Consider the following 14,548-nt stretch of genomic DNA (forward strand, 5'->3'; position numbering starts at 1 on the left):
GAAGAATAATTGACAACAAAGGGCTGCTATTTCCCTCTCCCTGCAAGGAAGATGGAAGTATGGACAGAGACTTTATTGCTTCCTGCCATACAATATCCAAGTTTTCTGAGCCTGTTACAGAAGGTGCTGTTGCAAGGAAATGCCTGCCTCTGGTTACTCCCTTGCTAGAAGCAACAACCAGGTTGTGACTTTCTGAGGTTGTGTGTGTAGAGCAAGACAAAGGAGCAGGCCATGAGCACACTGAGCCCTTTGAGCCCTTTGCTTTCTGCCTATGATAATAGCTTTTAGCTAAGGTTTCTCAAAGGATCAGCTCTGTGTTTAGGAGCAGAAGAGCTGGTGATGGGCCTGGATCATACTTCATGCACTTAAATCCCCTGAAGAGGAGCTTGGGCACACACTGAGGTGCTGAGCATGCCTGAGGCTTCTCCTCTTCAAACCGTGGTGTCAGCCTCTTCATGCAGGTCTGCAGGCGTGGATGATCGGCAATGCTGGTCTGGAAAGAGGGCAGGGGTGACAGCTTAGCTGATAGCATATACGTGCCCTGGGATGTTACCAAGCTCTTGGTCTGCTCCTGCATGCATCGCTCCTGAGCTGGAGTTTATGCCAAAGCTGTGACTGAGTCCTGAGACCAGGCGCTTAGGAGAGCTCTGAGAAATTTATTTTCCCTGTGAGTGAGGTAGTTCACTTTAGGACACTTCAGAAGAAGGAAAATAATTTGAGAACTGAAGGCAGCTACGACAAAGGTATAGAGAGTTATGAATGGCAAAAGGAAGGCCGAGAAAGCACTGCTAGCCAGCCTTTTTGGTAATAAAAAATAAATTGGCAGCCATTGAATGAAATTACAAAGCAACACATCATGAGTGGGTGAAAGGTAATGTTGTTTACAAAAGGTATAATTAAACCATGATATTCACTGCTCCAGAGATTGAGAGGGATGGCTCTCCAGGTTCAAGAAGTGATTCAGCATTTATATAAATAAGAAGAACATCTGCAAGGACACTAGCTAAATACAATTACAAAGGCTATCAATCCTCATGCTTCAGGGCATGGCTACCTGCTGAGGTCAGGAAGAAATTTCTTCATGGTATAGCACTAAAAAGTAAAATGCATTATTGGGCATTGATGGGTATTGGATACCTTATTAGATGCTCCTTTAATCTGTTCCACTATGCCATTCTTTTGTTCCTCCATATCACAAATCAGCGAAGCATTTAGGTGTGTGCTTAGATTCCATTTTGAAATCAATAGGACTTAAACATGCATAAATGTAAGTGCACAATTAAGTGCTTTCCAGAATAGATATATTAAGCAGCTACTTAAATATTTATATGTATTGAAGTGGGGTTTGCTTCTGGACTGATGTTTCAGTGCCCAAATCACACATGCAAAACCAGTAGAACTTAATGTTTCTCATATATTATCAACTGACTTTGCAGAAACTCCATACGTGTTGCCAGTTCTAAAAAATTTCAACCTTTCATCTCAAAAACCCATGAATTTGTGACTATAGCTCTACAGTTCATTCATGCAGATAATCCAATATACATATAGACATAATCACACTGGTCTAAAATAGTTAGTGTCTTCATCTTTGGGCTTCCTTTGGTGTGAATAAAATGAGCTTTGCCACCTGCTATAGTCTCCTCCCTTGTATTTGTGTCCTGCTGGTTCATCTTGCAGTTCTAGGTAGGGCAGCAGCTAGGCATTGAAGATCTCTTTGAAGATTTAAGTTTCCCTTTAAACTTTGAAGCCCCTCCCTTTTTATCTTCCTTTCTTTTTAGAGGAGATATCACTCAATCCTGACACTCTTTCAGGGTCAGTGGCAGGGCTCTAAATACAGGGGAAATGCAGTGCCAATCTGATCTCTCTACAGAGTCGGGACATAGCAGACACTCCCCATGTGGAAAGAGGTTTCATCTGGAGAAGGCCATATGGAAGTATAAACAGAAGCTTGAGTGTTATTCACAGTCCTTCTCAAATGTTGCTGGCAAGTGGTTGAAGGGTTTGACAGATACAGGAGACCAGGGCAACTGATGCGACTGAAGGACAGATGTTACCAAAACCCCAGGTTCTGGCAGCCTATAGTGTTATTCAGTTAAAAGGCTACTTAAAATATTGCCATAATAGGGGGAGAGGTTCCTCTCCTGTGGGTCTGTCTTCCCTGTTTTTCCCCTGTTTTCCAGAGGGGCTGCGGCAACTCACCGGGGGTGGCTGGGAGAGCTTCAGCGATATGCAGCCGGCAGTAATTCTTTCTTCCAGAGGCTGAGTGTTCAGCCTGAGCAGCGCTCGTAGGGACCTACACGCTGAGATCAAGGGAACATTTCCAATGACTTATGGAGGAGCTGGAACTAGGCCGTTATGGAATACTAAATAATTAAATCAGACCTCATGTAGAGGCGAAATAGATCTCTAACACTCAAGAATCAGCACTTAATAGCACACAGAAAGGCATAATTTTCAGTCTGTATAGGTAGATATTATAGATCTGTGCTAATAAGGAAAACCATAAATTGAGGGATTTTTCTTAAACAGCTCTTTTCTTCCCCTGATCGTTAAACATAAAAGTAAAGATGTTGTCTGGTGTAGTCAAACGTCTTGAATTGCTATTTGCTTCCAGCTTCATTTAAGATAAAATTTAAACTGCTTAGTTTAAATGCACAATCTTAGATACCTATAAAAGACTGACTTGCAGGAAGTGCTAAGCAGATGCTCTCTGCAAATCTGTTCTACTTAAGTCATTTCTAGTTCAGTGTTCAGAAGGTACCCAGCCTGATGCCTGACCAACCTGATAAACTTCTATGATGAAACAGCTGGCTTGGTAGATGAGGGAAGAGTAGTGGGTATTGTCTGCCTAGACTTTGGTAAGACTTTCAACACTGTCTCCCATAAGATACTTGTAGACAAGCTATTGAAGTATGGGTTGGACGAGCAGACAGTGAAGTGGATTGAAATCTGGCTGAATGGCCAGGCCCAGAGAGTGCTGATCAGTGGCACAAAGCCTAGCTGGAGGCCAGCAACTTGTGGCATACCCCAGGTGTCAATACTGGGTCTGATCCTGTTTAACATCTTCATTAATGGTCTGGATGATGGGGCAGAGTGCACCCTCAGCAAGGTTGCAGGTGACACAAAACTGGGAGGAGTGGCTGATACACCAGAGGGTTGCGCTCCCATCCAGAGCGACCTTGACAGGCTGGAGAAATGATCTGACAGGAACCTCATGAAGTACTACAAGAGACCCGAGGCACCAGTAAATGCAGGAGGAGGCCTGGCTGGAAAGCAGCATGGCAGAAAAGGACCTGGGGGTCCTGGTGGACATCAAGTTGAAAATAAGCCAGCAATGTGTCCTTGTGGCAAAGAAGGCTAATGGTATCCTGGGCTGCATTAGGAGGAGTGTTGCCAGCAGGTCGAGGGAGGTGATCCTTCCACTATACTCAGCACTGGTGAGGCCACACGTGGAGTTCTGGGTCCAGTTCTGGGCTCCTCAATACAAGAGAGACATGGACTTACTGGAGAGACGCCAGTGAAGTCCACTAAGATTATTAAGGCACTGGAGCACCTCACATATGAGGAAAGGCTGAGAGAGCTGGGACTGTTCAGCCTACAGAAGAGAAGGCTCACGGGGGGATCTCATCAATGTATATAAATACCTGAAGGGAGGGTGCAAAGAAGATGGATCCAGGCTCTTTTCAGTGGTGCCCAGTGACAGGACAAGGGGCAATGGGCACAAACTGAAACACAGGAGTGTCCCTCTGAACATCAGAAAACACTTTTTTACTGTGAGGGTGACTGAGCACTGGGACAGGTTGCCCAGGGAGATTGTGGAGTCTCCATCCTTGGAGATATTCAAAAGCCATCTGGACATGGTCCTGGGGAACCTGTTATAGGTGGCCCTGCTTGAACAGGGGCATTGGACACGATGACCTCCAGACGTCACTTCCAATCTCAGCCATTCTGTGATTCTGTGGTAACCAAAAGCCACAAGCACAATTGCATGTCTTAGCCTAGGCTCTTTGTTTAAGCCACCAAAAAGGGGGTTAAAACCCTTCTAAAGAAGTTTCCATGTACTGGATGATTCCCTTTATCCTTTGGGAAGCTCTAGGAATAGTATGTTGGGAGCTCCCTTGCACATGTAATGTTCTCTATAGTCTTTGTAATGTGTTCTGGCTCAGGATTTCCTGAACTTCTAAACCATTAGCATTTCCTACAGGATAGTATGTACACTTATGATTTCCTTTTAATATGGGATTTATAAGGACAGTATCAAAATGTGTACTCACTGCTTCTACAGTGTTCATGTTTCTGCATCTCCACTCTGTTCCCATCAGACAGAGGTCTACACCCCTTTCCTCCTCAGCTGTCATTTTGTGAGAAGGATGCAGAAGTTCAGCACTCTCTGGGTTAACGCTCAACACAAGTGAAAATCTTTATATCACAGTGTGTGGGACAAAATAGATTTTAAACAGCTACAAAGGGTCATCAATTCATCAAATGGACATAGCATGAGTCTCCCATAAACTGAAACATAGCCGATGCTGCACAGATTCATCTGGAGAGCTTATTATTAGGGAACTGGGGGTGTTTTCAAACGCAGGGATGTAATTTATCATGACTAGGTTTTGTTAGCAAGGAATTTAGACAGTTTCTGTTACTGCAACCTAATAAGTCATTTTATCAGCATATTTATTTCCTTGGCTACTGACACCTCAGCAACCCTTATACCCTCTTAGTATCACATGTCAGGAAAACAACTGACAAATAAAGAGAAATCATTGGTTGTGAACTCACTGAAATTGCATATTCTATCTGGGAAGCTTGGATAATGCAGTTCAATAATAACACAGAGTCCATTAAAGGTATGCAGGCCTCTTGCTGTCTCTCTGTGTCTCATCTTATACCGTATATAGAAAGAAGAACTTGTAACCAAGGGAATACATAATGAAATCCTACCCAGCTGCCTAGCCATAGGAGAAACAGGCAGCAGTGTTTTGGATACAGAACAGGCAAGGGTCCTAAGAGGAAGCCCACAGTAAATGACAGCAGAGCTGGGCCTCCTTGCTTTACTCCCTCCCCAAACATTGGAATACTTGCACAGATATCTACCTTACCCTAGTTAGACCTCTAGACCTCTGCATAACCTGGGGTCGCAAGCAGCTGCTTGCTCCCCTTAGAAAAATCAGCTCCAATTAGGTCTTGCAAGATCAATTTCTCCTGGTTCAGCTCATCTCTGCTATTGCTAAATAATTAACCACTTATTTGGCAAGTACTTTATATCTTTTCCTGTCCCTGCATCTCCAACCACACACACAAACAGGAGGGCAATTAAAAGTGCATTTACCTGTGACCCTCAGGGATTGCCATATGCTGTGAGAGTCAATATATTTTGCTTCTATTAGACTAGCAGAGAAGCAAATTCCAGGGTTTAAGAGCACCAAGGAAAAGTAATATCCAGCCAGAATAGCCAGATCTCCAATGTGGACGCTATATGCAGAAAAGCCCAAGCTTTTTGCAAAGGCTGTATTGAAAAAAACCAGTCTTAGGAAGGGAAACCACAGCCCACAGCTGGAAGGGCTTTGTAAATCAGAGACAACTTCTCAAATTGTTCCTAAAAGCTATGAGAAAACTGCACAAGTACAGAGGGGATCTTCCATTTCCTCTGACAACCACAATGGAGTTAGCAAGCAGCCATGCCCTATCCCAGACAGAAACAGCTTGGCAGGACAGCCATGAGGGAAGAAGAGGAAGAATACCTGTTATAAGCACAGGGCCAGATTTAGTTGGATGTGTAAGGAGGTGGTACCAGGCCACGTGGCGGACAGCCATCCTTCGTACCCCTCTCGTCGCTCCCCATGTGCTGCAGGCCCTGTCTGCAGACACCAGCTCTTCTAGGACCAGATTAAAATTTTCCACTTAAATATTTTTGTACTGGAAAAATCACAGTTTGGGTCAGTTCGGTTTATTTTAATGAAAGAAAGAGAGCGGGTAGAAAGTGAATGCTTTCCTTGAGCTTTACATTTCATAGGTCAATCAAACTCCAGGAAAACTGAAAGGCTGTCAAGGAAGGAATCAGTGAACTGGGTGAGATAATTTTGTAATTCTGATTACTAAAATGGAAAGGAAAATATTGCCAAGAGGAAGAAGAAAATTTTTTTTGTAAGTTCCTAGGAGAATCCTCATTTCTGGAAAACTTGTCTTTGGAAAGAGAACTAGAGGTACTTTTACAGCTAGCACATCTGCACCGCAGCTGTTTTATGTTCTCTCTGATCACATATGCAGACGACAAGAGGGACAAGCCTGGACAGCTGGGGAATGCCCCTGAAGGTCATTGACACCAATGATCAACTGGCTGAACGTTTCTTTGCTGCTTATTAGGAAAGAAGGAAAGGAGCTACTGAAGGACAGTCCCTGCCCATTCTTGTCAGGATCAGTCAGGACACAGCAGCAACATGGTCTCAACAAATCAGTATAGAAAAATGATCTGCCATCTTTGTTAAGAGGCACTAAATTGGACAAACCAGTGAGGTCTCAAGTACTGAAAGTTATTTTGCAAAGGGTGAAATATTTACAGAGCCCCAAAGAGCACCCCAGTCCCTCTCTTCCATCTCTCTATTCATCTTTCCCACAAAACCAAAATCCAAGGGCTGAGGGGTATGCATATGACTTCAGTATATACACACTGTGAACAGTCTAATCTGCAGGATACATCACTTTCCTAGTGTCTAAAAACTTAAAAAGAAAAGCCAGAAAGAAAGTCAGCCTGGAGAAGACATAACATCTTTCTGCTCTTGCACAGCCAGTCCTTTCATCCCCACTCTGAGGCTACTTGTTCAAAGACTAGAACTGTATTAGAAAGGTACCTGTTTCTTACAAGTAGCACCTTGGATTTCACAGCAGGTTAAGTATTTATTTCCACTGGTCAAAGCCTCACAGGGATTATGGCCATCAAGAAGTAAAACTCTTCGTAGCCTTGAAACAGCCAAAGCAAAATATTTCCAAACATTGCACCCAAGCCCTTCTTCTTGGTCTGAACATTGCTCTGCGAAAGCAATGAACAGGTGAAGTCCCCAAAGGAGCCCTTCTGGGTGGCAGACCCTCTGTGAGGCTGGGTCAGCTGGAGGGATTCTGGTTCAACACTAGACTTAACTTGTTTAGCTTCGTTGACTTCAGTGAAGTTACTGCTGGTTTTACACCAGCAAAAGCAGAGTTGGAGGCAGTGTGAAAGAATTCAGCAATAATGGGAAGTGATTACTCAATCTGCCATCCAGTGGACTTCTACCAATGAATAACAGTTGTGTGCATAGGAATGCTCTAATATAGTTAACAAAGCCATTTACTACTAATCATACAGTACTAGTTATACTGTAATATTAAGTATTAATAAATAAACAATTATTTCTTGCTGTGCTTTGCAAAAAGCTTCTTGCTTTTCCTTCCAGGTTGAAAGTTGACTGGTCAGAAATCCTTGTTTCTCGTCGTTAGGCTCTATCTGACACTCTTGGTGTCATTTCAGTTTTAAGGAAAGCATCTGTGCTGAGCTACATTGCTTAGGCTACAGGATAGCCAGAGAGAAGAGCAGGAAACAAGTGGACTGTGTAGGTTATATCCACCTGCCAATGTAAAAACTAACCCTAGGCCAGCCTTATTTGTCTTTTCAAACCACTTCATGTCAGATAGCAGGACTCAAGTCAGAGCACAAGGACTCCTGCAAGGAACAAACAGGGGAATTAATGTTCTCCATGTGGCAGGGATGGGAAAGGGTGGTATGGCATTTGTGACAGCTTCCCTCATCCCTGGGAATTCACAGCACAGTTTTATATCAGTTCAAAGTGAAAACTAAGAACAGTAGGAGAGGCAGAGCTAGAAAGAAGCCTTGGCTTTGGGTGCCCGTATCTGAAGCCAGGATATTATCCTTGCAGAGTATTTACCATGTACATAATTAAACCCCTAAGTGCCAGCTGAACTGGAAATCATGCTGTGTGGTGCCTCTCCTACCGTCTGAATGACTTAGACAGTTGGCTCTGTTTTGACACAAAAATGCGGTCCATCATAGGCCCATTCATCTGTCATCTGTTGCCTGCTTGTCTCTTTTCCCATTTAGTTGTGTACAAGATGAAATGTTTTCCTCCTGCTGCTTGTCTGTTTCTTTTACACTTCATTTTCTTTGCTGTTTTTTATGTACCCACAATGAAATAGCCACATAGAGTCACATTGCCAGCCATAATCATGGATTGAAGCTATATTGGCTTAAGAAATAAACAGCCATCTTCATATTTTTCCTTTCTCTTTCGCATTACAAAGCTGAAATGAACATATTATTAATTAGACTTCAGTCTCTGCCCCCCTCCCTTCACTTTAAATGACTAGTAGAAGAGCAGGGGGAAAGTTACCAGGCATTGTTATACATTCATTACTGTGACATATTAAGCAGAGAGCCAAAGTAATGATAGAGTAATGCAGCCAAAGAAAATTACCTGTATTATATTGTCATAGGCGATTGAGACACAGTCAGTTACATGTATACAAAACACAGGAATTGTTTAAAGAGCAAGTAATTACAGGGCCAGGGGACAGGATGTTTTACATAAATACTCTCATGAATTATTTACTGTAAGACTGTGGAAGGTTTTTTCCTGAAAATAATTGCAAAAAGTAGCCACAAATCAGGCTATTTGCTGAGCTGGTCTAAAGTAATGCATAAGTATGTATATATTTCTGTGCTGGACTGTGCCAGAACTGTCTGACCCACTCTGGCAATGACAGAAGTTTTCATTTTGTCTATTTTTACACCTCAGTGCTGAAGAAAATAAAATAAATGTTTATCCAGGAATTTAACCTCTATGTGACCCTCTTGATTTGCAAGGACAAAAAACTCCCAAACCTTGGAATATTGCCTTTTGCCCTCCTGGTGTGTTTTTACATACCACATGACAGCTCCTGAAGCCTGCCTCTTCCTATGAAACTTTCTCCTTTTCAGACAGTGAAAACGATGAAGAAATTTCTGAGAGCTCCTAGAGTACTCATGATTCATCATGAGTCATGATGCCTTAATTTTGGAGCACCCTAAACATGAAGGTTAAACTCATCTTTTGTTTCTTTAAGGAAATAGCTGGGACTGGATTTGCAAATATTTTTAGGCATCAGAAGATTCAAGAAAATGCTTAACAGGATTTTTAAAAGTTCTTGATGTAGCTAGGCACAGGATTCATATCACAGACACATAAAAATTAGGCACTTAGTTTAAGCACATCCTCCAGTTCATTTGGTCATCAATGGACCAGAGGGCTCCCTCCAGAGGAAAATTCAGTCCATCAAATGAGAGGTGAGAAGAACATCCGTGTCTCTCCAATAACAGGAGATGCCCATGTTTCTCTGAGGTTAAGTGTCCAGCTCCTGTAGGAAAATCTGCCCCTCAGCCACTCTGGCCACAGCAGCTCTGAAGCAGGGGTGCCTCTGCCCAGCTGTAAACCAGGACCATGCACTCATCCTGCACTACCACATATCACCCTGAGTGGGATCAGTTTTGGAAAGAAACAGGAAACACCCAGCTGATGTGTGTTATGGGATGCCCTTCCTTTAAAATCACTGGGCCCGGGCGCAGCTGCAGTAGTGTCAGTGCGTAGCTCCCATCTGGGTCATGGCCAAAGCCAGTCCTAAGCAAAATGTTTCTGCACAAACCAGTCTTGCCATCTCTGGTTTCCTCCCCCCCAGAACCAGTGGCATTAGAGGCCTCCATCGCAGTATCTGGGAGGCACCTGAGCAGGCAGACCTGTGGCAGGCTTCAGTGGGCACCTTGATGGGCACCTCCTGCTCCTGACAGTCACAGCCAGACATCCCTTGTGTCGTGCTCATCATGGCACATCTTCTCTTCCCTCCAGTCTCTCTATCTGCCAGTGAGATCGTACTTCTGCAAAATAACGAGAGTATCCTCTGGCAAAAATGAAGTAACTCAGTAAAAAGGGAAATAATTAGGATTGGGCACAAGCAACTCCTGCATGTTCGTTGTGCTATGGGCACGGATTTCCTGGGGGAAATCTGTATATAAAGATGAAGGTGCTATCTCTTAGAGATACTCTGATGCAAGGTTCATCAAAGCTTGAAAAACCACTACATTGCTACCAAAATTTATCAGACTGCATGCCAAACTCCCACTGGCTCTCACCCAGATTCCAAGCTACCTGAGAATTATTAGTTTAAAAGCTTCTTTAGATCTTGTCAGCTGCATCTAGCTCACCATGTGTGTAGATAAGATTCACACTTCCTGACAAAGGAGATGGGATCTGACTCCAGGGTTCCCTGTCCTCTTTTAATAATGCAAATTGTTAATGTCTGTAATGAGGGTTGGTCAGGGGTTTGTTTGCTATTAAATATATTGAACTGAAAATTATCAGAAAAGATTTTTTTATTTTTGTAACAAAAGATGCAAGCTAAAAAAAATTATTCAAGAATTTTTCAGTGAAGGAGTAGGGTCACAATACCAGGGCTACATAAGAGATAATGCAGTCAAAATCAAATACAAATATTTTAAAATTATTAAAGTGAAATATTTTTCTTTCACTTGAACTAGTTTTTGTGTATGGGGAGGGTTTCTCGCTCTGAACATTTTCAAGAGATTGATTTCTTTGGTTTTGCTTAGGTTAGGAAAAAACCTGAAATTTCAAAAAATATTATGGGATTTCAGGTGTTTCCCACTCACATCATTAAAGACAAAAAAGCAGAATTGATTTACTCATATGTAAATTGAGCAACATAAACTTCAGATACCTCTGCCTTCACTGACCAAAACACCAACACGGTGATTTTACCTGTTCTATTTCTTATGACACAGTTAAATTTTCCCAAACTGGTATTTAATGCTCTACATGGGACCTTGCTAATGGTCTTGATTAACTGTCCTCTGAGAGTTCCTTGCATGCACATTGACACTACTGGTATATGACATTTCAGGCAGTTAAAATATGTTTTTATGAAACAGCAAAAAGACAAATCTGTGACTGTGTGAAAGAACAACAAGCTTTTAACTTTCACAGATTATGAAAAATTAAAAAAAAAAAAAAAAAGAAAAACCTCTCTAGGGTTTGTCTAACAAGCCTAACTCAACAGATAAAACAAGTATTCTACAAAGGGAGCTGTGTTCATTACAGTATTAGTTCATTAGAGGTGAGGTGGCAACACTTCTGCCGCACGCAGCTGAATCACGCCCCACAGCCTCCACAGCTATCAGGCAATTGCTCACTCATCTGCCTCTTCACTGATGAAGCAGACAGACATGACATTTGAGCCTGCACATCCATTAATGAAAGCAGGGCAGCTCTGCTCCACTTGAGGATGCTGAGCCTCCCTGCAGGTTGTCTCCTTCTGCCATCCCACTCCTCCCCTGCCTGGCCCGCCCGGCCATGTTGGGTTATCCTGCTCCTGTGTTTCTACTGTAGCTCAGACCCGATCCCCCGATGGTCCACATCCTCCTGGGCCCATGGTACCTCGCAAGGGCTGCCTAGACGATTGCACGGATATTGAGCTGGAGCAAATTGGCATAGTCCCGCTTCCCCTGCTCCTGACTGCAAACCTGTCACAGAGGATCTGAGCTGCTTAAGCACTCTCTAATCCATCAGGGATGCTGGAAGCACAGGCTCAAATTCCTGTTTCTTTCCCAATTTCTGATATTTTACAAGCAGCATTAGAAACATCACTTACCAGGGTTTCCTGACACTTCCCTTCATAAGTCTTTATTTTCAACTTTTACTCAAGCTTTACCTGCACAGATATTTCCCATGTGGGATTTTTATCTCAGAATAAGCATACGCACTTTTTAAGTTTTAACAGAAATTGTTGAAAAATTCCCCAAAATGCGACTAAGGGAAGAGACAGCACTATTTTGCCATGACAGCAAGTAGGAAAAACTTTATTTTAGAAACTGTAGTGCCCCCACCCTTTAGAGGATGGACATAATATTTGGTAGAGCTCACTTTTCCCCCTTTTACTATTGCTACGGAAAACTGCTTTTACTTGGCAAGGTTGAGCATTTGAAACATTTTATTTGCGCTCATTACAGCCTTGTTAGAGCTTGGCTGATAAATGTTTAAGAGGGTTGTAGGGGCCAGCTTGGATCTGTAAGCATTGCCCTTGAGGAAGGCCTGGGCAGGCTCCCTCTGGGGCAGGAGAGGCTGAGCAGTGCTCCAGGCAGATGAGCAGGAAAGCAGAGGGCTGGAAGCCTGGTTTTCCTGCCTTCCCAGCATGGAGCCTTCTCCAGCAAGGAGAAGGAGAGAGCAGTGTGGCATACTGTGCAGGTGGGAGAGGAGTTTATGGGGCTCTAGGGGGAATAAATGCATAGACAGAGGAGCCTGAAAGCCAAAGAGAGAGGGGAGGGAAGTGGGGAAAGAAAAGGGGAAAGGAAGGTGGTTATCTTCTTCTGAGAGAAATCTCCCTGGCCCTCTTCTAGCTACTGAGAATGCTGCTGTCTTTCCTAAATGCATTATGCTTTTCTTTAGGGTGTGGAGGAAAAGTTCCAAAATGGCATAAGGTAAGGGCAAACACTTGCTTCAGAATAACAGTAATATCAAAAAACATATGCTGTGTTATGTTATCACCAATTAGCAATTGCTTCCACTGTGGCAAATGGTCTCTGAATCACCATACTTCCCGGGTAAGGAATACGTAGAAAGTAATTGTGAGTTACGTACATCTGAAGTGTTTATGTAAATGCTTATTGTTAATAATAACAACAACAATAATGACAATAGAGAATCCCCTGTTTTGCATGGTTGTGGTTGCTCAGAACAGCTGTTTTAATGAGACATCTGCCAGTGAAACAATTTAGCCTGAGGATAATGAATAACTGTTACTTAACTGAGACAGTATTAGCATAAACTCTGCTTAATGGGGACACATTTGGCCAGTGAATAGTGATTTCTTGGTACTTATCTAGGTGTTTAATAGTGAAAATTACGAGCTTGTGCCAAAAATAAATGAATGAATGAATAGTCATATACTGTGATTTTTCTGGTTGCTTTAGTTTGAAATACCTTAAAGGGATCTTGTCAGAGTGTGAATTATTCAAAACTTAGGGAACCTTTGTGGTGGGTGCTTGGAAATGCTGAAACACTGATGATCACTGAGAGTCTTGGTCTTTCTCTTTTACTACAGAAATTATTAAAATATGAAGACACAATCATTTGTATCCCTATTTTATGGCATTATTTTCTCTCATCTGAATCTTTCCATATATACATTATGCAGGTATATACACATATGCATGTTTAAGACACATTACTCTGGGTTGTTTCAAAGCTGGGTAAACCAAACATCCAGAATGGCATTTCAGGTAGGGAATTCTGTTCTGATAGACTCTGCTCAGCAGAATTCCCAATTTTTTCTAGTTCCTATATAGATGTGTTTCAGAGTGCTGAGGCAACTGCATAAAAACTTTATGCCGTGATGGGCAAGCACAGTGATATGTTGTGATCAAAGTTATAGACATGATTTTTGTAGACTACTCATTGTTCATGCAAGAGGTAAAAGCTTGCTTGCAAGTGATAACATTATTTGCTTTCAAGGGAGATGGACTCTGTGTGTGTGTGTGTGTGTGTGCGTGCGTGTGTGTTGGCTGTTATCCCCTGGCTTTAAAAAAAAAAGCTAGCAAAGACTATGTTCTTTATGGAATAAACTAGAATAATGAGGTTAAATGAGGGACCAGTGCAGTGTGATTAAATTTATTTGGCCAGACCTATGAATGAAATGAATATGAACCATGGGACCTTTGAATATTGTGAAAAGCTATCTGTTATTTCTCTTGAGGAAACTAAATGAATCCTTTCTCGGATAAGATAAGAGAGACTGTTACCATATTAGTGAAAGAATTTACCAGAATTAGAAGAATGCCAGATAGTCCTTCCTCTCATATTTATAGCTGCCTTTTCCTGGATATAAAAACTGCAGTTCCTGTCATGTGGCGAATCTAAAGGTAGAAGAGAGTCCTTGGGATCTGGAAGATGGAGAAGACTGTGGTGACCTGTAAGTAACTGATGTCTGGAGCTCTCCAGAGAAATACACACCATTTGGTGGGCAATCCTGACACTTGCCTTCGCTCTGGAACCGAGAAATAATGAAATTCCCATCTGGGAAACGTTAAGAAAAATTGACAATTATTCTGAATGTATTGAAATATCTTGTTTCATTGTATTGATTACTTGATATATTGATATAGCAACGTATATGTACTATTCCTACAGTGGGTCTAGTGTTAGAAATGTCTGGTGAGATTCATTCGTAATAGAGACATGTATGTTTGAGCAAGGCAAGTAGACTCCCTTTTAAGCAGGAATTTTAGGCTGTGATTCATTTGACCTATTTTAGACACCTACACTAAGACAAGATTAATTTGGAGAAGTGAATCATACCCATCATGTCTATACTGCTCTGGACTCTTGTTGAAACTGCAGCAGAGTTTCTGGGGGCTGCTCTAATTTCCCTAAGTTAGAGCACCCCAGTAAGATTCTCCAACAAGTAACAAGAATCAGAGCCGCCTTTGGAGTTTGCTAGCATAGCTATGTTGCTT

Source organism: Ciconia boyciana, chromosome 1 (genome assembly GCF_034638445.1).
Source record: "Ciconia boyciana chromosome 1, ASM3463844v1, whole genome shotgun sequence".
NCBI classification, from domain to species: Eukaryota; Metazoa; Chordata; class Aves; order Ciconiiformes; family Ciconiidae; genus Ciconia; species Ciconia boyciana.